We start from the raw sequence: 25,675 nt of genomic DNA, 5'->3' as shown, positions 1-25,675 counted from the left end.
CATTATGTATCTGGTAATCCCACCCAGTTCCAGCTACTCCCAAACTTTATCTCTACTCTTCCATTTCTCAGTTTCACCCACTGGCTCTTTTCTACACTTTTCACCAACCATGTCTGCACTCTGCACACCCTCAATTCTCATATGCACCTCGCACTGCAATAGATTGGAACCTTTGTGAATAAGCAGAATGCAGAAAAAATTAGCCCTTCTATTGCTTCTATTGAAAATGTAAAAAATGACCCACAAAGCGTGTCGACTAGTCTATAATAAATTGCAGCAATTACAATTTCCCATGCTAACTTTTTGGGAAGTAACCTTTCCTTTTGATCCTTTCATACACATAATTGCATATTGATCCCCTCCGTACATCCTTGGATCTTTTCTAGATCAATCAAGCTTTTAACATCCACCGAAAAAGTATTTTCGAGATGCCATGTCATAATTTGGCTTGCGTTGACCCCTATATTTGCAAACTTGTCAGCAACCAGGTTAGCTTCCCAAAAAAATGAGTGACGTGGACTCTACTAAATTTGGCAAGTGTCTCACGAGTCTCATAAATTAGATTCACAATTTTCCATGATGGCTAAGAGTTGCCATTAATACATTTAATAATGTTGTTTGAATCCCCTTCAAGCCAAAGATTAGTAACTGTAGTTTCAAAAGCCAGTTTGACAATATTACATGCAGCATTCGCTTCCACAAAGTGGTTGGTTTGATAACCCAATGAGAGGGAGAAAGCCACAATACCATCTCCATTTTCATTCCTTATTATGCCTGCACTTCCCAAGGAGCCGAGATTACCTTTGGACGCTCCATCAAAGTTGGCTTTATGCCAACCTTCCGGTGGGAGAAGCCATTTGGCTTCTTGTCTTTTCATCTTTTTGTCTTTTGCCTTCTCCTTATTTCTACCACCTAATTCAATATCTCCACCTTTCCTTACTGAATAGTTTTCCTTAATGGTAGCAAATGTTTTCTTTCCTATCACTTTAGTTGACTCCTCTTTATCTCTGAAGATTCTATTATTTCTCTCCTTCTAGATGCTCCAACAGAAATGAGGCAGAATCCATTACTTTATTCCTAAAGATGAGACCTATTGAACATACATTTCCAAAGACAGAAGAGGTCCAGGAGGTTGAAAGGCACACACCAGCTGAAGCCCAGGTCTTGGGTGAGGAAGACCCAAACCTCCCTGGAGAAAGAGCAATGAATGAACAAATGATTGCCAGTCTCTGTCTGATCTTTACATAACACACATATGCTAGGCATAATATGACCTCTTTTAATGAGGTTATCCTAGGTAAGGATTTTGTCCTGAAGAGCCAGCCAGTAGAACTTATTAATTTTTGGAGTGAGGCCAGGAATCCAAGCCCTTGACCAAGGAGGAATCTCTTTTAATCTCCAAAGGGCCGAGTACCCAGAGGCAACAATAAACCTATTTATTTTGTTAATACTTTAAAATTAACACTTTTTCTTGGTTAATTATTGTATGGGGTTTCAAGTCACCTCAAAACCTATTTTTATATTAATCCAAAAATAAAATTTGATAAATTTTAATTAAATTAAATATAGTATAGGACATACTTATTTTGTAAGTAGTTATGTTTATTTAAATTATTTTTTGATAATTTTAGATTGTTATATTTAAATATTTTATAACATAAGTTATGGTACTTTAAAATGAATATCGGTGTGTGTGAGAAGATTAGTTTATAATTTAATTATGAACGTGCTTAAAATTAAGATGATTATATATAGAGATTATTAAAATTCAAATGTAATTGTGACATTTAAATATACTTATTTTTAAGTATAACAACAATGGGGAATTTAGAACCTTCACAATGCTTGATTGATAAATTGTAAATAATTAGTCGTGAAGTCATCATTTGACTTTTGAAAATATGTATATAATAATCTTTAGAAAACATATGAATGGTCAAACTAGATTTTGAAAACAAAGTAATTCAACTAGGTGATTAAGAACCTATGTTTTCCTTGTAAGCTTATTTGAGTTAATTGATGTTCTTTATTTGTTATGGTTATCCCGTGACTTGCTTAGGTGGTCAACTAAGACATACACCAGAGGATTTGTGATCTTATCTATGACGTTTATTTTTTCTTGATGTTATGATGAACTTTGTGTTTTAAATTGAAAGTTGCATTTATGAGATGTGTTTTATGGTGTAGTTATGTTTACTTAGGTTGGGAGAACCAACTTATTTTTGGGTTTCCTATTGAGGAACTGAGTTCTATCATTATGGGTGTTGTGGTATGGGACACAACTATGGTTTGTATGCTTAGAAGAGGTTGACTAGTTGCACATCTTTAGGAGTGGCTCGCAATAGGAGTCAAGGACCCAAAGTGTTTAGTGTCAGGGTAACCTATTATAAGTTAGTAATAAGTGATAAATAGTAATTTAAAATATTTAGACACACATTAAAAAGATAAGTTAGAGATGTTTCCCTTGCCCATGCCTTAAGAACTTGTATAAGATAAACATAGGAATGGGATAATACCTCCTAAGAGGTATGATTAGTTTTCCTCATCTTCATGAGAGGGTATTATGGTTTTTCATGTGTCATGTTAAGGGTCTGGGGTCTAGAGTGACCGGTCTAAAGTAAGTCAATGCTTGAGGGTGTAGGGTCTAATGAGAGACCATTTTAGGGTAACTCAGGTAGTTTGACCATGTGATGATACTCCCTACTATGTAGCCTGAGTCTCCTCCATAGATTTTATATTTTCTTTTGGTGGTGAATTTACTATTGGTATTTTATTTGTTAGGTGTATTTATTGTTGATGATTTACTTTCATTAAAGGTAGTTGGTGTTCATTTAGTTATTGCACTTTTGACATGTGACTTTTGACTTGTGGTGGATGTCTCTCATTGACTTTATCTCTTGATTGTTTATACTCACTTTATACTTGGTATCTATAAGTTGACTCAGTATGTGATGTTGGTAGGATTGAGTATCCTTTCGACTTCAAGATTATCTTTTCTTCTTTAGTAGTTTGTAACCCTTGGGGTAGATTTGGCTTCAGGATTCCTTGCTTAAGATTCTTTTATGGTTTTATTAACTGTGTGTAGATCATTCATTATCTTCCCTGCACGGTGCAAGTGGGAGCCTAACTAGGTAACCAAATGGTCGAGAGGTAGTGACTTCTTACCATTTGGGTACTCCTCAGATTGTTAGTTTTTGGATATTCATGGATGTAGATGTACCATTATCATTCTTATTCTTATTTCAGAGACTTCTATTCATTTGATGTATAGATGTTAACATGTATCTTGTATTTGGATGTACTTGTATCCATTCTTACATACCATGTGTCATGTACAATGGAGGTTGACAATTGGATATATTTCATTGTATCAAGTATTCATGTAATTTCTTGTAAGATGATCTATCTATTATCTCTTTGTGCTCATGGAGCATTATACTTGAGACTTAAACTAACTAATATAAACTTCTTAAACATGACTCAACGTAAAGAAACCCTAGAGGAATAAAAGTTGTATTTGATTTGCATATGTGATTTTGATGTGTATGTATATATTACTTCTACATTGTTACGTTGACATTATTTAAACTTTAACAAAAAAATAGTTTAGTAAACATTGAAACACATTAGGTTAATTACTTTTGGGTTCTTGAATGGGGCTTTACAATCTTCTAAACATACAACTCACTGACCTCTTTTAAAAGTGGTCAAAGTAGCAAAAACGTATGTACTAAAACAAATCTACATAACAAAATATTTATTAAAAAATGAATAAATTTATATCCAAGTAAAATAAACTAAATATTTTTCCAAAGCATGCCTCTTAAGATCAATTGCAGACAAGATCAAATAACAATGTGATACAATTTTTTTAATCAATTAATTAGCCCAATATATAGTTGAGCCATAATTATAAAAGGATATATGTTTTAGACTTCAACAAAAATTTCTATGGAAACATGCCCATTAACCTCAATTGATAAATTCATATGATAATATGATACCATATGTTACCAATTAATAAAATCAACACAAAGTTGAGGCATAATTATAACCAATTATCATGTTAGTAATAGTACATCTTCATAACATAATCATAACTAAAACAAGTTTAATAAATTTATTCAAATGGTGCTACGAAAATTGGAAATCAATATAAAAAATATGTAATCAACAACCCAAACATTAAGCAAAATCTACAAATACTCCCAAATATGCCCTTAGAGGTTAGGTAATAGTAAAAAATAGGGACTTTACTAATCTACTAAATGTATCATCTAATTAGAAATGAAAATTATGTTGTAAATTTGGCTAAGTAGGACAAGTTGGAATAAAGTAAGATCTATCATTTATGTAAACATATACTTTGTATAAATAAGGCATTGTGTATAGATGAAGATTCTATAGTTAGACGTGGAAATTGTCTAAGTACAAATAGTTATCTAGCAGAACAAAGAAAGTTTTGGTATGTGTAGTTGATAGAGGCATTATTTGCACATGCACAATTGGGTATGGGTAGTACAAAGTGTCAAGATGATTCATGTTAGAGCATGAGATAGTATAGACAACTTATAAAAGAAGTTATGCCAATCTTACCAGTTATGACATTATACAGATAGGAACAAAGCATATCAGAGAATGGGTAATTATGAGTTAAGGAATTATTTTGTTTACAAAATAATTTCTTGAATAATTAGGGATGATATCCTAGATGTTAACCCTAAGAGAGAAAGAGTTAGTTTTTCATTTTCCCAAGCATGCGAAAGCTTGATGTCGACTGGAAAGTTTTTGTCAATTATAAAGGTACAAAGGAAAGATTGTGATATGTGAAGTTGTGTGCATGAAGTAAGAAATATGTGAACTTATGTGAAAGTTGTATATATGATTTGTGAGCTATATGTGATGCAATTTTCTATGTATGATCTAAGGTATGCGAAGAACAACAAGTGTCAGATCAAATATTAAAGATATCAACAACAAGCAAGAGGTTTTTGTATCTATTTCTTTGCATCAAGGAACTATATTGTATATTACAGTATTGGACAATGGGTTTGTCTTGCATACATTTTTTAATTGTACATAACAACTGTTAACAGGGTTGAGGCTTTTCACAAGGCCTACTCCTCTAACAAGGATCAAGACACTACATGCATGTAATAGACTCTTAATAGGGTCAATATCCTTAACCAGATACTTTTGATTAGCAGATTATTTTGTGGTACCATTCCCACCGAGGTTTTCCCTTGGCCAAAGTTTCCCTAGTTAACAAATATGGTGTTATGAGTTCTCTCATTGCATGGTTATGTTTACTATTCAACATTGTTAGTTTAATTTCATATGAAAGTTATAAGGTAATTAATAATATCTAGTTTTGGTTTACAGTTTGTCAAATACTAATCGCCCACCTCTCAATATTCCTTATTTCTAACAATTGGTATCAAAGCATAGTTACTCGGAAGAAGCTTAACATCTTGATTTAGATCCCTATGGATATGGAATAGTTGCAGAAGAATCTTGAAGAAGCTCTTAAGCATATTGATCTTCTTATCAAAGAAAAAGATAATTTGAAAGAAAGATATGAAGATGCAAAAGACTACATTGGAAAATTGAAAGAGAAGATTGATCATCTCAAATCTAGAAAGGAACCTAAAGACAAGCAAAAGATAGCAATGAAATATCAAAATTGAAGAAAGAAAAAGAGATTATGAAACATGAGTTGAAGATCATTGAATTAAAGCTAAGTTTGAAGAAAGATGATAGCAAAGTTGAATTAGATCTTAAATCTAAAAATGCAGATTTAAGATTCCATCTTACAAAAGTGACATCTAAACTTGAATCCATCAAGTTAGAACATACAAAACATGAAAAGTACAATACTATTGTGAAAGGAGAGTTAACCTAGACCAAGGAAAAACTAGAAACATTATATTCCAGTAGTGAGAAACTTGATGAGCAACTATATATTTAGAAACCTTCCTATGATAAGACTAGTCTTGGATATTTTATTGAAGAAAAATCTGCAAAGAAATCTAAAGAAAGAAAGAAACCAAATCTAGTTGTTGAACATCTTGAACATAAGAAGGATGACCAAAATAAAATTAAATCAAGTGAATCTAAAGATGCACCAAAAGAAATTGAGCAAGCAAGTCAACCTAAGAAAGTTAATGAACCAAAGGCAACAGAACAAGTTGAATCATCTAAAGAGGTAAGGTATGAGTTTAAAGGTAGATGTTATATATGTAATGAAGTTGGTCATATGAATATTAATTGTACATGTAAGTCATTCAAACCTATTACTAATTTTTATTGTTATAATTGTCATGGTTTTGGTCATAAAATAATTGAGTGTAAGAAACCTAAATTTGATAGTAATAATAGCAATAGTGGAATTTTTAGGGATACTAAACCTGCAGGTATTGAGAGAAGAAGATCCAGTGAAAGGACATTTAATGAAAGGAGATCAAATGAATTAACAAATGGAACAAGTAGCAACATTGTGTGTTACAAATGTAACAACTTTGGACATATTGCAAGAAATTTTAGAGCACCAGTCAATCAGTCTGGACCTAATCAAAGAAGTAGTGCACTAATATGTTAGCTATGCAACAAATTTGGTCATATAGAAAGATTTTTCATAATGGACATGAGGAACATCAACATGAATCCAAATTTTAAAAGGAACAATAACAAAAATGCCAGAAGGAATGATAGTAGCAACAATAGTCAGAAAGATGAGTTGAGAGAACATGTGGAAGAGTTCAAAGAGGTATTTGTCAAAGAAAAAGATCCATCAAGTTCCCAAGTTGTATTGGAAGAATAGTACTCTGATGCATTTGATGAAAGATTGAAGTCTTCTAGTGTATGTGATTCATCCTATTTGAATTAAGCACTTTTCTATTAAAGATCAAGTACCAGAAAAATACAATTGAGATTAGAGATAGAACTAAGAGCTGTGAAGTTAACATGAGGTAGAACAAGACATGAGGAAGATATGGTTAAGAGTGCATATCATTTGAACATCGCACAAGTGTGCACAAAGAAAACAAGCTTACTAGTTACCAAGAACATCTTTTTATGAATTGCATACTTGCATAATTAATGTGGAGATCAATTTGGTGAGTTTTAAGGGATGTGAATGAGATCCTACAAACCATTCGATCATGTGAAGATTTAAGGAGCAATGAAGAGAAAATTGAAGGCAATTTGGTGTGTGAAGTGTAGAAAACCCTACATTTCGTATAATCAAGGTGTTTTTTGATTTTTGAAAGCTTATTTGTGAAATTGAGACCAGAATTTGTGACAGACATGGATAAGTCTTTAATTCATAACATTGAGGAAGAAACAAGACCTAAATTGAAATTTAATCTAGTAAAACTTGTAGTATATGACCTTGGTGTTGTGTTTTCAAGAATTTCAAAAAATGTCATTCATCTAGAAGATATCAGTTATCTCAAAAGCATGTTTGAGATTGTAGGAGAAGAATATGTTTCCAAAGAATTTGAACTAATAAACAACCATGACATTGTAAACAAGGTTTTGAGTATCTAAAGGACAATGACCTAGCGAAATTCCTATTTTTTAATGAGTTTGACAATGAAGAATGGACTAAAATCATACTTAGTAGAATTCATGATGGAAAATTTTAGTTAAGAGGTAATGTAATTTAAATATCAGCTAACATAGTTCATGAAGTTATTGGCTTATGTAATGATGGAAGTATACCAATTAATGAGAAAAATGTTGAGAAGATAGTACTTGATAACACTAAATCTGTCTATAATGGAAGAGGGATAGTAATAAGCAAGATCAAGCAAGATGATGTTAATTTTTTAAGAATAATTATTACAAAAGATATATGCTATAGTTCAAGGAATGATGACATGGTAGTAGGTTTCATTCAACAAGCCAACAATATCTGTATTCAAATAGAAAATGTTAATTTAAGTGAAATCCTAAGAGAGTAGTTGGTTGAGAACCTTGAAGGATCAAAAAAATTAACAGTAGTTAATTCATATTCCAATCATTAATAAATCATATGTTTTTCCATCTGATTAAAATATTTTCTTTCATGTCTACAGCTAAGTTACTTAGTGGTGATAAATGTAGCATGGAAAAGATAACTAAAATGCATAACAAGTATCATATTGATAAGATTGTTGACAGTGCAAACCTTATTATGAAAACCTTTCAAAATGAAATGAATGCAAGATACATAATACCATAAAAATGATATTTGTTTCATGATTAATACTAATTACAAATACATTGAGGCAGTTGAGCCTAGAATGTTGTATGTTGAGCCACTTGGCTATGAGGTAACATAAGAGGAAATTGAGGGATATGCAAAGATAATCCTCAAATATGATAAAGATGAAGAATTTGTCAAGCTTGGAACATATGATGAATTGATGCTATCAATCAACAAAGCACAAGTTGAGAATACAACCAAGAAAAAGGTTGAAACTACACTGAAGAAAATTATGCAACAATCAGGGATGATAGAGGAAGAAATAAGTGCAACAAAACATACAATATCAGGGATGAAGAATATTGATTAGCAAGGAATGATATATGTACCACCCTTGTCATCAATTGGACCATTTGATGATGTTACCATTACAGTTCCATCTGCAACCACACCCTTAGCACCATATGTAGCAATGTCACAAGAGTAGAAACCTATTACACATGCTAGTCCACTAGCAAAGCAATCAGAAGAACAAAAGGAAGTGGCAGTCGTTAAGGTTAAGAGGAAGTCAATAAGATTGGCTGAGATAAAGAAAGAGTCACCCAAGTCTCCAAGAAAGAAAAGAATGAAAGTCATGGCAACTATACTAGGAAAGAGGCATAAAGAAATTATGCCAAGTATACCAAAGAAGAAGATTACTATAGGACTAGAAAAGAGAAGAAAAAACTCTTGTTCCTAGAAAGAAAAACATAGGTAGTTGAATTTGAATCAAATTCATTAGAGAGGAAATTAAGGAGAAGGAAGCTGAAGTAAAAGGGGCAGAAAACAAGACGCCCATAGGCAAGAAGACATGGAAGCCAAGAATTGAGACTCTAAATAATGCCATCATCAATAAGGGAAGCTTTGTACAAATTAACAAGTTTTATGTTCTATATAGTAGTTTTGAAATATTTCAATTAGAAAATGTTGTGATAAGACATTTGATTATTAATGATAAGAAATTTATAGATATACAATGTCTTATTCCAACAAACTTGTATAAAGGCTTGCTAACAGAAAATAAAGAGTTGTTGAAGAAGACAAAAGATAAGAGAAAATCATCTCAAAAAACTTTGTGAACTTAAAGATGACAATAATTTGCAAGTTTTGATGAGTAACATTGCACCTTTCTTGAGAAAAAATGTGAGGCCCATACTAATCATGGGAGGGAATTATGAAGAAATCAACAAGGAAACAAAGAAAATAATTGTAAAAATAATGAGAGATCAAGAAAAGGAAAAAGATACAATCATGACAAAAGTATTTCTTACTCCACAGGTAATAATTTCTACATATACTGTGTATATTGATAGCACTAAAGTAACAGTTGATACAATTGAGGATCCTTTAAAGGATTGTGGTACAAATATTGTTAGCAATTTGACTAGTTACACCCGCTTTAAGGAAGAAGCAGTAGAAGAAAAATAGAAAAAGGGAGAAGAAGAGGAGAAAAGAAAGAGAAAAGGAAGGAAGAAGAGGAGAAAAGAAAAAAGAGAAGAAGGAAGAAGAGGAGAAAAGAAAGAAGGAAGAAGAAAGGAAGAGAAAAGAGGATGAGGAGAAAAAGAAGAAGAAAGAAGACGAGGAGAAAAAAAAGAAAGAAGAAGAGGGAAAGAAAAAGAAGGAAGAAGAAGAAAAGAAGAAGAAAGAAGAGGAGGAATAGAAAAAGAAGGAAGAAGAAGAGGAAAATAAAAAGAAGGAAGAAGAAGAAAATAAAAAGAAAGAATAAGAAGAGAAGAAAAGAAAGGAAGAGGAAGAAAGGAAAAGAAGAGAAGAAGAGGAGAAGAAGAAAAAGGAGGAAGAGGAGAAGAAGGTAAGTGTACCTAGCTCATCTAGGAAACCCCTAATTCTTTCAGCCCTAACAAGATCTAATGATGATGATTAGACCAAGTTGATCTCATCCTTGAGCAAGATAATTGACAAAAACAAAAATGTAAAGAGCCTATAGAGATCTCTAATGGATGTGACAAAGAAGTTAGAGTGAACACTTGTTGTATAGTTAACAAACCTCAATCTAAAAGAAAGAGAAAAAGATGTGATTCAAGATTTTGATGTTGAACTTACAAGTCTATCTGATGTGGCAATAGTACAAGCTCAAGCTAAACATGATGTGCAGATGTTTGACAATTTTTTTCAAAACATTAGAAAGGACTAAGGAGCTCTTGATGCATTCATCAAGGAGCTAAGGAGATGTGAACAAGAAGGTAAGGCATTATATATGTCAAATGTGCAATATAATTCAAATTCACCAAGGACAGTGATGATGAGCTAAATAGGAAGCATGATGAGCTATAGGCACTGGTAGATTAGCTTCAATAACTACAAAAGAGGATTGAAGACATTGAAGTACAGATTGTAAAGACTTGTGATGAAATAAGTCTTATAGAGATGAATAGAGAAAGGGAAAAAAAGAGATTCTCACTTTTGAGAGAACATTTGTCTTTAAATATTAGTATACTTGAGAAGTAAGTGGAAGAATGCTTAAAAGTGGAGACATATTTTGAGAAGTTTGTTTATTCAGACTTAAATGCAATTGAAATAACATCCTATGGGTTATGTGCTCTACCCAATATATTAGAGGGAGTCAAGAACACAGGAGAGAATAACTTTAAAAGTTTGAAGATAAGATATGATGATTATATCACGCACCTTTTATCCTGATATAAGGGTGAAAGATGCAAAATTTTGACTTGTGCATAAATTTTGACACCTTTGTCGTTGATGTCAAAGGGGGAGTAATATAGAGAAATTGTGTAGAGTATAATATAAGGAGGAGTAGAATAATAATTATATAATAGTATGATGTATATAGAAAGGGAGAGAAGAAATTATTATAATAGGAGATCTGAGAAAAGATGGTTATAAATGTAATGATCCATAAGTTTTGATGTTTTGAGAATTTCGTAAAGGCCAAGTTTTGTAAAAGTTTTTAAACAAAATTTTGGGACTTAGCCAATTTTCCCATATGTTGTCATCAATGCCAAAGGGGGAGATTTTCAAAAATTTGGCTAAGTAGGACAAGTTGGAATAAAGTAAGATTTTTCATTTATGGTAACATATACTTTGTATAAGAAGGCATTGTGTACAAATGTGTTAGAATTTGTATAACAAATCCTGCAGAAGCCAGGATTATAATTTGAAAGCAAAATACAAGCTACAAAAAGAATTGAAGCATGAACATAGAATACAAACATAATTACAATATGTTCAATATGTGTTGGTCTAAGCCATCTTGGTCATCTATTGTATGTGAGATAGCCTATGTTTATAGGCAAGAGTTAAAGTTAGGCACCTACCAAAGTTAGGTGGCATGTGAGAAATGAAGACATGTTCAATTCCTATGAGGAATTAAATATATGTTTCACAATTATCTCAATAATGCCTAAATAAATAAACTAAACTCACCTAAGTAAACTTAAGTATATAGAGAAATTGGAAAATCTAATTTACTCTAACACTCCCCCTTAAGTGCAACTTGGGGAGACATACTTAAGCTTACAATACAACTACAAACAATGCACAAAAGGCAAGGCAACTATAAACAAACTTGGGCCCCGACAACAAGGCTTGATTAGGTACCCAATCACAACCAAATCTCTATAAAGTGGAGAAATAGAGAAAACCCAATGGGAAAAACTCTACTCCAAAAAGAGATAGCTAAAAAAGGAAGTACAAAGTTTCAAGCGACTCTCTCAAAACCATAAGTACAATAATACCCCTTGGAGAGGGGCTCAAGACTCCATAGCCCCCCCCCCCCCCCCCCCCCCCCCCCACCAAATGGTAGAACTATTGTGTCACTGATCAAACCAATGTGGCTCCAGTCTGGAAGTAGCAAAGGTAATGGACAAAGAAGAGGAAACCCTAGAATGTAAGGAGAAACTAGAAGCCCAAGCTGATGCTCAAAGGAGTATGCATGAGAATTCTGAAATGAAATCTCCAATAGTGGTGTGATAACAAGTGTGTTGAATCTATCATCAGAGAGGAGATGAATGTCCTCTAAAATATCTGCAAAAATTGCACTAGGTGGCTCGATCAATGGAGCTACAATGTTAGGTAGTGTTGAAGATGAATTTTGTGCAATTTGAATAGTCTCGATTAGTGTAAGTGTATGAAGGCCAAACATAGTCCAATGCCCACAAACAACATTTCTCCTTTGAGGAAGAAGATATACTAGGTATAAATGCAAGAATACTTCCCATTGTGGATAGGAAGTAAGAAGAGGAATCTCCAATACATGAGTATGATCATATAGAACCATTCAATGTGAATTCTCAAATGAAGATGAAGATTCGTGAATGTAAATCTCCAAATGCTCAAATATCTTCTATGAATAGATGTCCTCCAAATGTGCAGGAAAAGTATCCTCAATCATGTCAAACTCAAAGGAATGATATTGATGAGAATGATGAGAGATAGAGTATTCTCTCGTAATAGTTGAAGAAGAATCATCCTTAAAGAGAAGATTAATGTTGTCGATGATGTCTGCCAAATCCTCAAAGTGTGACTCCACAAACAATCCTGCAATGTCTGTCAGGAAGTCATCTGAAGGAACAATATCTAGAAGACACGGAATAACCTGATGCAAAGAATCATTGGAAGCTTTCAAAGAAGCAACACTAAATTCTATAGAAGCAATAATATAAGAAGGATCATCAATCTGATCATCCAAGTGAGATGGGGCAAAAGAAGTCTCAGTCTCATCCATAGAAGCCTGACTATCTAAGGAAAAATCACTTCCAAATGAAGATCCAACATCTCCATATAATTTTTGGATGATTTTCCAAGAAATGAAAGGGAACTTTGTGTGCTCAATATTATGTAAAATGTCCTCAAATATAGTAAGACATATTAGTCCATAGACCATATCATTAGAATTCTACCATGCTATTTTCTATTCATAATTGTTTGGCTCAAGAAAATGTCCTAGGAGATAGGGTAGTAGATCTTGCTCAAGGCAATGATTCGTTATCCCTTGTTTCCATAACACATAGTTTTTTGAGTTTAGCTTAACAATAGAAGGATTAATATAATCATGAGACATGATTAAATTCCCCAAATGATGGAATGCATCAAGAGTATGCAAGAACACATGAGACAACCCCTGTTTTCACTAGATCAATAATCATCCCCCCAAGATGCAATGATTTTGGCACTTTATAAATTAGTTCTTATAAAATTGACACTTTGTGATTTTAAAGAAGGCAAGAGCTTTCCAATGCCTTTTCGTTGGCCAAAAATGAAGCTCAGATGAACAAGATACAATATCTAGAGTGCAGAAAAATAAAGTTCAGCCTTTGAAAGTGAAAATATGTATCTAAATAGAATAAATATTTGATGAAACCAACACCATCATGATGGGCTCAGAACCATCTTCCTGGCAATATCTCATTTTTTGAAAACAGAGTCCAAATGCTCAAGATATGAGCAAAAAATTGAACGTTGCTCCTTGTGGCTTAGAAAGACATGTAGAAGGCCTAAATAGTGTTGGTGTCATACTAACATTATAATTCCATGGAAACCAATTTGAAGGCCATACGGCCGTTGCCGAAAAAAGTTAACCCTTGCCTGGAGAAAAAATCTCGATGCTGGGAAAAATAGTTCGGCAATCGAAAAGGACTGGCTACCCACCCTAGTCGTGCCTTTTGCAACACCTTCATGACCTCAACACCACCCATGTGGATTGACTTCCTTTTCTTGAGTAGAGATCCTCTTGTATAACAAATCCTATAGAAGCTAGGATTATAATCCAAAAGCAAAATACAAGCTACAAGAAGAATTGGTGCATGAACACAAAATGCAAACATAATTACAATATGTTCAATATGTGTTGGTCTAAGCCATCTTGCTCATCTATTACATGTGAGATAGCCTATTTATATAGGGAAGATTCAAATTTAGGCACCTACCAAAGTTGGGCACCTACCAAAGGTAGGTGGCATGTGAGAAATGAAGACATTTATCTAATTCCTATGAGGAATTGAATATATGTGTCATAATATATCTCAATAATTCCTAAATAAATAAACTAAATTCACCTAAAGTAACTTAAGTAAATAAAGAAATTGTAAAATCAAATTTACTCTAACAAAATGAAGATTTTACAGTTAGACATGGAAAATTGTCTAAGTACAAATAGTTCATCTGGCAGAATAGAGATAGTTTTGGTATGCACAGTTGACAGAGGCATTATTAGCACATACACAATTGGGTATAGACAATAAAAAGAGTCATGATGATGTATGTTAGAGCACAAGATAGTACAAATAATACATAAGAAGTTATGGTTGTTTTACCAGTTATGGTAGTATATAAACAAGAACATAGCATATCAAAAAATGGGTAATTATGAGTTAAGGAATTATTTTGTTTACAAAATAAATGCTCAACTAATTAGGGACAACATCCTAGATGGTAACCTTAAGAGGGAAAGAATTATTTTTGCATTTTGCTAAGCATGTGAAAGCTTGAAGGCCGATTGGACAATTTTTGTAATTTGTAAAGGTATTAAGGAATGATTGTGATATGCGAAGTTGTGTGCATAAAGTAAGAAATATGAAAACTTATGTGAAAGTTTTATATATGACATGCAAGCTATATGTGATGTGAATTATGATGTATGATTAGAGGTATGTGAAGAATAGCAAGTGTTAGATCGAATATTGAAGATATTAGCAACAAACAATAAGTTTTTGTATCTATCTCTTTCTATCAAGGAACTCTATTGTATATTGCATGTTTGGGTAGTGGGCTCATCTTGCATACATTTTGTAATTTCACATACCAACTCCTAATAGGGTTGATTATTTTAACAAGGCTTGGTCCTCTAACAAGGATCGAGACACTATGTGTATGTAATAGGCTCTTAACAAAATCAGTATCCTTAACCAAATACTTTTGATTAGTGGATCATTTGTGGATACCATCTCCACTAAGGTATTCCCTTGGACATGGTTTCCCTAGTTAAAAAATATGGTGTTATGAGTTCTTTTATTGCATGGTTATGTTTACTATTCAACATTGTTAGCTTCCTTTCATATGCAAGTTATAAGACAATTAATAATCTCCATTTTTGGGTTAAAGTTTGTAGAATACTGATTCACAACCACCACCCCCCCACAAAAATATTCCCTATTTCTAAAAAATTAGTATATGTGATTATCAATCCAACAAAATAGAAGAATTACAACTAATACTAAGTGTGCCCAGTAATATCAACCAATAAATAAAACTAAATAATTATGTAACACCTGACTAAAAATAATGCAAGCCTTGTAAGAATTTGATGGAAAGTCACCCCATGTGGATTTTTATCAATCAACAACAAAAAATAACAAAGTTTTTAACTGTAACCTATGTAACTCTAGTTTCATGAGCATATTCTATCTTCAAATATATAGACCTTCTACTCATGCATTCACATATTAATTGAGTAGTGTATATCAGGCCACATTAATGACTTTAATTGAATAACATGATTAGTAGGTTCATATGCAACATTCAAATATAACATCTTCTTGTACCATGAGTTATATCATTGAAGTTTATGTTGCATTGAAATTTATTGTTAGTGTTGATAAACAAGAAGCATTTGATGATTCAATCTATAATTTTATATTTATCTTCATTAATGTTAGTTTACAAGAAATAAGTATCTATGAAAATAGACCCCAAAATTGTAGTTGAATACCAATAATCATTACATACATATACTCGCCAAATATAACCTCATTATCAATTAGTACATAATTTTCGTAAGTAAAATTACAGAACACAAAAAAAACATTATTTTAATGGATAATACAATCATGCCCAAGGAGATTTTATGAGTCAGAAAATAAATCCCAATGTAATATAAAATTAGGAAAAATTATAAATGTCAGAATATAAAAAATGCAACAATTCAATGGACAATACAAACATGCCCAGGGAGCTTTTACCAGTCATAAACTAAATCCCAATGCAACATGAAATTAGGCAAATTTATAATTAGAAAAAACTCTAATTCTTGTGTGGGTAGCATCTTGAAATTAAGCACCAAAAACTATTAACTGTACAAGTACATATAATCCTCACCCAAAGCATAAAAAAATTAAAATAATGATAGGAAGGAGAAATGTCAACCACCATTACATCAAGTAGAAACAATGTGTGGTTTAAACATCGCAATGCTTGTATTGAATTTTAAAAGAAGGGTAACAATTTATTTTAACACACAAGAAAAAGAAAAAAGTCAAGTGCCTAGCAAAGAAAGAACTACATAACCTTTTCCCTACTCACTAACTTATTTAACATATAAAGCATATCATGAGATAATTGTCCCTTATCCACTATAGTCAAGTCTTGTATTTGATTTCAAGCCCATTTGACCAATCAATCCATAACACCAACTCCCTAAGAATGTATGTAAAAGTACTAGATTCAAAAGAGTTGCATAAATAGAGAATTAATCTAATAACCAAGAAAGTGTCAACTAACATCGTCAAATTGTATAGTTAACAACCACCACCACCTAAGAAATAGACTAAAAAATATTCCTCTACCCACCATTAAACTATTCATATGAAAAACATTATAAATAGAAAAAAAATGAATGTCACCATATCTATCCTGACAAACTCTGTCAATACTATGGATTTCTCCAAAATGAACCATCAGTGTCAATTTTAAAACTTCATCAAGGGGTTCCCAACAACTCTTTAGATTGATCCTCCACAAAGGATGCCTACATGTACTACAACTCACATAACCTGCATGCACCTGGGTAGCCCCATGAAGGGAAAATTTAAGAAAATTGCAAATAAAATCTCCAAGATCCACACCTCCGATCATTTCATATTTAGCCATAGTAGTGTTAAAAAGCAAGTGAATAATTTTCCACCACAAGTGTATAGCAATCACCGACACTCAATTCCATGTAATAAAAGGAGTAAGATCTCATGTAATCTAAAGAAAAGAGGTTTTTGCAAGGGTTTTACCTCATCAAGCCCAAAACTTAGGCACAGAGGAAACATGCCAACAAATCTAACCCTAAACACCCTGCCAAAAGTGTCAAATCTCCTTGGAAAAGGAGCAAATGGAAAAAATGATGAGAACAAACTCCTCACTATTATAGCTCAAAACACACACTGAAGACCATAAAAGCCCTACTTACATAAATTATCCCAAGTAAAACATTAGTTATAAACCACCAAATAGAAAAAAATAAATTCATTTGTACTAAGAATATATATTCCAAACTTGATTCCACCAAGGCACTTGAATACCTCTAAACAATTATCTATTAAGCTCCAAATACCTTGCAAAAATAGGGTATTCACTAGATGAGTCACTACCCCAAGAAATTACATCTAGTTAAAAGAGTATTTCCATCTATATACTAATAACCATGCCAAATGTTTGAACAACCTTATAATGCATGACCTTTCCCGTCCACTTGTTGTAAAAAATCATAGAGGACCTATATATGTTCATACATAAAAAGAAGAGGGGAATGACCATCATAAGAAACCAACCAAAAGATAGCTTATGACCCCTTGTTGTACATCCAAAAAATATCACCTTAACCAACTAAGCCCTTGCTTTCAGAGCATGCTAAACCATATAGCCTATTCTCCCCAGATAATAGCAATAAACATCTAAATAGTCATCTCCTCACAAATACTTATGCACTAAGATACATGCCCAAAGTTGACTCTTATTGGTACACCTGTGCTAATATAGTTGTTGAAAATTTATTCTGTGCTCCCCTTAGGATTTTTGACAAGGGTTTAACCATCTCTTGTGTACTATAAGTTGAGTGGTTGTATCAAGCATTGATAGATTGGTCTTTTGGTGCAGTGACAACCTCACTCTAACAACTGGTATTAGAGCTTGGTCACAAGTCAAATCTTCAGATCCTCAGGTAACACTGAGGGGGAGATTGTTAGAAATTTATTTAGTGCTCCCCTTGAGATTCGTGAGAAGGGCTTAACCACCTCCTATGTACTATAAGTTGAGTGGTTTTATCGAGCATTGATAGATTGGTCTTTTGGTGCAATGGCAACCCACTCTAACAATAGTTTGGTTGCAAGAACTAGTCCACTTAGAGTTGAAAAATGAAGGCCCACACCTACTCATCTAGCCAACATGTCATTGATTCCCACTTAATTAATTTCCACTTCAAATTTTGGAAATCACATTTCCAATGAAACTAACATGAGAGAACATCAAATTCCTTAAGAAAATAAACATGGGTCACCTCAACCAAACTTCTCTAAATAGGAAGAGTGTGAATCACCAATTAAAGAAGGGTCACCTAGGTAGCCAAAGAGAGCCACCAATGAGTCCAAATTTTTACTTTCTGATACAAGTTATCAAGAAAGTCTTGCCATAATAGTCTAGGTTGGTGACCAACTACAATAGTAATGCCCAAATAAAGCAAGGGGAGAGAACCAATTCAAAACCTCAAAATGTTAGTAAACCTTCTTGAGATAGGTTTTAGAGTATTAAAAAAATAGATAGAGGATTTATGCTCATTAAATGATTTACATGAATTAGCTCAATAAATATCCAATGTAAGGCAGAAGGACTCAACTTCACATCATTGAGCAATCCCCATAAGCATATTACCATCTAAAAGTTGGAGATAAGGAAGCTTATGCAAGATATACCCCAACTATCTCCACACGTGAATTAATTCATGGGAAACCTGAGACTTAATGAATCTACCAAGGCCATTGTCCATAATGATAAAAAAATAGGGAGAACAAGGATCCCATTGGAAAAGACCCCTAGAGACTCTAAATAACTCAAAAGATTATCCATTAAGAATAATAGATAAGGATGTTGAAGTAATAACTTATAATCCAACTAATCCACTCCAAACTTAAACCAAAAAAATTGAGTATTTTCCTCAAAATTCATCACTTAATCCTATCATAATCTTTAGCCTAATTTAGTTTGATTAACATAGACATCTCCTTGGCAACTACTATAGAGTGAATGGCTTCAGAGATAGTTGATGTTGCAACAAGAAGATTCATTCATCCATAAATCCCCTTACTAATTTGAAATTAAGATAGAAAGACAAGGGTTACGCCTCTTAGATCAATCGATTTGGTAACAATTTATGGACCAAAATGAACAAAGCAATAGTTTGAAAAAAATATAGTTGATTAACACCTTCCTTTTTAGGGATAAGAACTATAAGAGTTAGAATTCAAAGTCTTGAATATTTTCTTACTAACTTAGATTCACAAACCACCTCTAGAAAATCTACATTGACCACCTCTAGCAAAATTTTCAATGAGAAACCCATCGGACATAGAGCTTTACTCTTACACATCCCAAAAAAAACCTCCTTTATTTCAAACATAAATATAAGATGCATGAGGCCCAAATAATTCATCACCTTGGTAACCAGAGAAGAAGTACAAGCAAGGATCATGTTCTCATTCTCAATAGGAGGTGAATCATAAAAAAGAGAGCAATAAAATACCAAATAGCTTTACGAGAAAGAGCTTGTAGAGAAGACAATTGAATTCCTTATAAATTAACCAAAAAGAAAATATAACTCTTGTTACATCTTGAACAAAGAGAGAGTAATAGAAACATTCTTAAAAAAATTATAGATAGAAGTATTGTATGCAAGGCGTCTCTTTGCCACTAGGTCATTAAATCACTAAGGGAAGATTCTTGAAGCCACATTGACTAGAACTTTAATGAAGGATTTTTTGATAGGCCAATTATCAATGCCCCTCCAATCAAGAATTATGTACTACCATAGATCATACCTCTAAGACAAAAATAAGAGACCATAAATCTATCCAACCATTCAAAGATAACATCAAGTCCATCCCTTGCATTATTCCAAGTAAAAATCCCATTAGTTGGTTTGATATCAATTAAATTTAAAAGGTCCACATTCTCCAAGAAGAGGTCAAAGGAAAGAACCAATTGAGCCAACCCTACCATTTTCTTCTCCAAACTACACATTGAATTAAAATCACCCACTAAAACTCAGGTAAAGAAGCACATGCTCAAGCATATCTTGTATGAGACCAAAGCAAGTTTTTGCCATGAAAATCAATTGAAGCATACAAAATATTAATTAGAATTGTCTCATCGGTCTTCAAACTAGAGGTAACTACAAAGAGAGTTAAGGAACTAGATATTCACCAAGAGGAAAAAAATCTTTCTCAAATTCCAAAAAAAGGCCATACCACTAAAGCAACTCAATGAACTAATGCATTGGCATTGCCAATGATGCAAGATAGTAGAAGAACAAAAAATATGGAATCAACTGAGAGCTTTTTCTCTTGAATACAAGAGATGATCTAAGAGCAAAATTCCACCAACTTGTGAATATAATTTTCTCAAGGGATGCCATTTAACCCTAATATTTCATGAGAGAATGACCATTCAAGAGAGTTGAGAGAAATGAGCCTGAATGGGCTTGACAAACTAAAATTCTACTAATAGTTCCTCAATAATTTTAATCTTCTCTTAGTGCTTTTTGTGTCCACCTTTCAAAGAAGTGTCAAAAGAAACTTCTTTGAGGGGCCTTTGCTGCAAACCTGAAGCTGGAGAAGACTCTTTACCTTTACTAGATATTTGAACCTCTTAAGCCAAATATGCTAAAATAAATAATCTTGAAACTCCTAACTCAAGACCAATAAGGGACACTCATTGTTGCACAATACACTGACTCATTATAATAATCCCTTATAGCTTAAACCCTACATCCATGCCAATTGTAGCAAAAGAGACATTAAGTATAGTTCCTTCCTAGCACCTAAAATCAGTTAAAAACTTCATCAGTTTACTTATCCTCATAGGACCTTTTATGCCCCCTTCCCTCAGCTCAAGGCCTAATAAGTATAAAACCATCTACTTTCATTGGGGCTTTCCCTTTGCCCTCTTTATCCACCTTCAAAATAGAGGAAGGAGAATCACCAATATAACCAATAGTCCCCTTATTAACCTAATGACACTAAGGTTGAAGATGTCCATATTCATAACTTTTTTGACATTTAAATGAAGATATTTATAGTCTATGTTCTATAAAGATCATAATTAGAAATAAAATTGATGTTTGTGTATGTCATTCGAGAAGCAAAAAAGCTTATAGATATATAAAATAGAAACTTACTTTAGATGTTTGCTTGGCTTGACATATAAAGATACCATCTTTACTCTATTTTATTTTCAATCCCAATAAATATTTCATTTCTCAATAATAAACATCTCAAATTCATTCTTCATTTCATTAGAAAATTTCTCACTAGCTTCATTGTTGCCTCCAAAAATAATTTCATTAATAGATACAAAAATGATGAACAAGCCATCAAAGTTTGTCCTCAAGTACATGTTACTATCTGCATTACTTTTCTTAAATTCCAATCTCAACTATATGTTTATTTAACTTCACATATGATGCTCTAGGTTTTTCTTTAGCCCATACAATGCTTTTGTCAACCTGTATACCATGTCTTTGTCTTAAAAAAGTGGAAAATCATAAGGCTATTTAATATAGATTTCTTCCTCGAGATCACCATTCAAGAAAGATGACATTATATCCATTTGATATACCTTGAAATTATTGTTAGATGCATAAGCCAAAAATATTCTGATTGGTTCTAATCTTGCAACAAGAGAAAAAAAATTCTCGAAGTCTATACCTTATTGTTGTGAATATCCTTTGCATACCAACCTTGCTTTGGTTCTTACAACTTCACCTTGTTAATTCATCTTGTTCTTGAAAACCCATTTGTACCAATAACATTCTTGTTGTTAGGTCTAAGAATTGATACTCATGTCTTATTCTTCTCTATCTGTCAAGTTCTTCTTTCAATGCATTTATCCAGAGTTTACCTTTGCATGCTTCATCGGTAGTCTTAGATTCAACTTGTGAAATCAAGAAAATCTCTTATCTTACCTTATTTATTGTCATTAATCCTCCATTTGAAATATAAAAAATTTGTTCTTTAGGATGATTTATTGGAACATACCATGGTGTCATTTTCTCTTCTCTAGGTTCTTCTTCAATTTGAACTTGTATATCATTATATGTCTCCAAGAATTGTTCTTGTTCTACATTCTAGCAATTGTTGGTTTTTAACTTGTATTGACTTGATCTTTATTTGAGTCATAATTAAGTATTCTTAATTATACCTGAATTCTTTCATCAACTTTCACATTTGCACTTTCAACTATTGTTTTCAATCTTATCTAATGTCTATCTGCATAACTTCTAGGGCCAAACTTTCCCATATCATCTTCTCTCTTGATGTAAAATTGACTCCTAAAAAAAATTAACATATTTCATAATAGATGTATGACCGAACCATAACTCATAAGGATTCTTACTTTTTCTTTGTTTGATTTGAACTTTGTTTATAGTGTATATTTCTGTGGTAATTGCTTTAATCCAATAGAAATATGCTACATTTCCTTTTAGCATTATTGCTCTAGCAATTTCACTCACTATTCTATACCTTCTTTATACTATTTCATTTTTATATGGAATCGTAGGACCTAAAATCTGTGTATGAATTCCATTATTTTCACAAAAAATGTGAAATTGATTGGATATAAGTTCTCCTTGTCTATCAGATCTTGAGCATTTGCTTCTCATACCAGATTCATTTTCAACTTTAGCCTTGAATAGATTGAATCTACCAAAAGCTTTTGATTTCTCCCTTAAACATAAAACCTACACCATTCCTATATAATAATCAATAAAAAGAATGGGGTAACTTTCACCATATAATATTCTTGTCTTTCTAGGTCCACACAAATCTATATGAACAATCTCCAATTTCTCTAAAGTTGTAAATATCTTGTTAGGAAATGAAATCTTCTTCTATTTAGCAATAAAATATTCCTTGCACACTATGTTAGAGGGTTTCTCAATCTTTGGTAGATCTCTTACTGCAATAGTATTACTCACCTTCACAATATTATCAAAGTTTATATGAAAAAATCTTTTATGCCATAACTAGTTGTCATCAAATTTAGCAACCAAGAAACTTATCTCACTAGGATTTAACTAAAAAACATTACCTTTGGTTTTTGCGCCTATACCAATCAAGTTCCCATGCTTGTCCTTGATTGTACATGCTTTCTTAGTGAATTGCACATGATATCCCTTATCAACAAGTTGTCCAAGAGGGAAATCAGGTTCCCATGCTTGTCCTTGATTGTACATGTTTTCTCAGTGAATTGCACATGATATCCCTTAGCGATGAGGAGGAGGATGTATAGATGAAAGAGGAGGAAATGGAAATGTAGGAGGATAATAAGGATGATCGGGGAGGGAAGAAACGCAAGAGGGAGGGTCTGGAGGATGAAATTATACAACAAGAATAGGACATGTCTTTGCTGCCTCTTTCACCTATCCATATTCATGCACAACCTTAGGAACACAATTTGGATTCTGAGATCGAGGGCGGGGAGGTGTAGGTAAATAACAAGAGGAAAGCTTGGAAAAATTTCAAAGTAAGGACCTAAAAAATGGGCATTTTTAGAGAGGCCATGATCCCGCAGGTCCTCGTGGATAACCAAGAAGAGATGAGGCTTGAAGAACTCATAGACCTGGCGATTGTGGCTATTTCAGATAAAGCTAGGGAAACTGGGCTTAATCTCTTGAACAATGCCCGCAATAGCATGATTGATAACTTTAGATCAATCAAGTGGCTTTTCCATGAGCTGGAGGAGGTCAAAGAGTAGGTGGATCATATGGAGGATAATAGAAATGGAGTGGACTCTGATAAAAGAGATGGAAATGGTGAGAGGCTTAGTCTGGCGGAGAGAAGGATTAACAACCTTGAAATCTACAATCATAATCTTGCGAATCAGATGATTTCGATGCTTAGCTCCATTAATAGCAACATCATATCTTTGACGGGCTGGATCAAAGACAGAGCTATGAAGGATGACGAGGATGGTAAAGACAAGGAAGAAGCCAGAATGGGGGTTGCCACTAAAAAAGACAACATCAACAATGGTCAGGACCAAGAGGATCAAAGGGTGCAACAGCAAGAGGCTGAGGAGAACAAGATGGCATATGAGGCAACTTAGGTCATGCAAGACCTAGAGAGAAAGAACGAAGACTAATCCTCTACTTGTTCTTTTGTTTCTTCCTGTGCCTTTTTTTGGCTTTTTGTAAGGGCTTTTTCCCTAGTCGTTTCTTGTTATTTCTGTTCCTGGTCTTTTCTTTGGCTTTTGTCTGTAGGCTGGGCCTTGTGCTTATTATCAGCCTTTGAACTGGAACTTTTTTGGTTGGGCTTTTCACACTTATTATCAGCCTTGTTTATGTTTTAACTCTTGGGTTTCAGGGTCCATGTAAAACTTGTTTATCTAATAAAAAACAAGTTATCCAAGACTTAACAAATTATGTTTTAATCCATCAACAAAATATACATCCTCAATGTTAGTTTTATCATCGAGTGTAATGAACCTCTTTCCCTTAATAAGAAATGGAGAATTATTTTCAACTCTGACTACACCACCATCATAATTGTTAAATTCAACAAATTTATCTATGTCACATGTCATGTGATGTGAGCATCTATTATCTATTATCCAATTGGATTTATTTTTCTCAACATGTGATACAAGTGATTTTTCTTTTATAGAAGGAATTTCTTCCTTAATAACAACACCACCTATCTCATCTTCATCACCACTATCTCAGAAAATTTATCTCTTTGAATTTTGTTTCATCATCACCACTATATAAACATTGCTTTGGAATCTTTGACTTGTAAGGTGTCCTAGGCTTAACTTCTAGTTCTCTCTAAAGACACTTGTAATAAAAATGACCAAACTCTTTGCGATGCAAAAAAACATAAGCTTTCTTACCTTTAGGTTCTCTCTTTATAATCAATGAAACAAGTTTAAAAATTTTCCTTTCTTCTCCCTCCATTTATGCCTAATCTCTAGCATAATCACCACTTGTGCTTGCACTTTTTAGTAACTCCCTTTCATCATTATGTACACTGGCTTTGAAAGAAGATTCAACTTTGGGCAATTTATCTTTTACCTTACTAGATTCAAATGCTTGCAAATTTTCAATCAAAGTCTCTCCATTAATGTCACAAATAAGTGGAGTAACTTCTATTATAATCACTTTAATGTCATAAGGAGTTAAAGATCTCGATCTCAAAATTTTGTAGCATACCTCATCTTCTGATATTGTTCCTTCATATTATTTTATACCTATAACAACCTCACTGATCCTTTGAACATATGACTTGACGAATCCATCTTCTCACATTTTGACACTTTCAAGCATAGATTTCCAATTTTGTAACCTAGTAGATTCTTTGTACGTATCACCTTAATAAAGTCTTTCTAATCTATCCCAAATTTCGTAAGCAAATTCAAGAGTTTTTACCTCAACAAGTTCTATTTCTGGAAGTGTAGAGATTAATGCTTTTCTTGCACATGCATGTTACACATAAAGACCTT

This window comes from Cupressus sempervirens, chromosome 5, assembly GCF_028749045.1.
Source record: "Cupressus sempervirens isolate cs-2001-9-10 chromosome 5, ASM2874904v1, whole genome shotgun sequence".
NCBI lineage: Eukaryota > Viridiplantae > Streptophyta > Pinopsida > Cupressales > Cupressaceae > Cupressus > Cupressus sempervirens.
Note: the sequence above shows the minus strand (reverse complement) of the source record.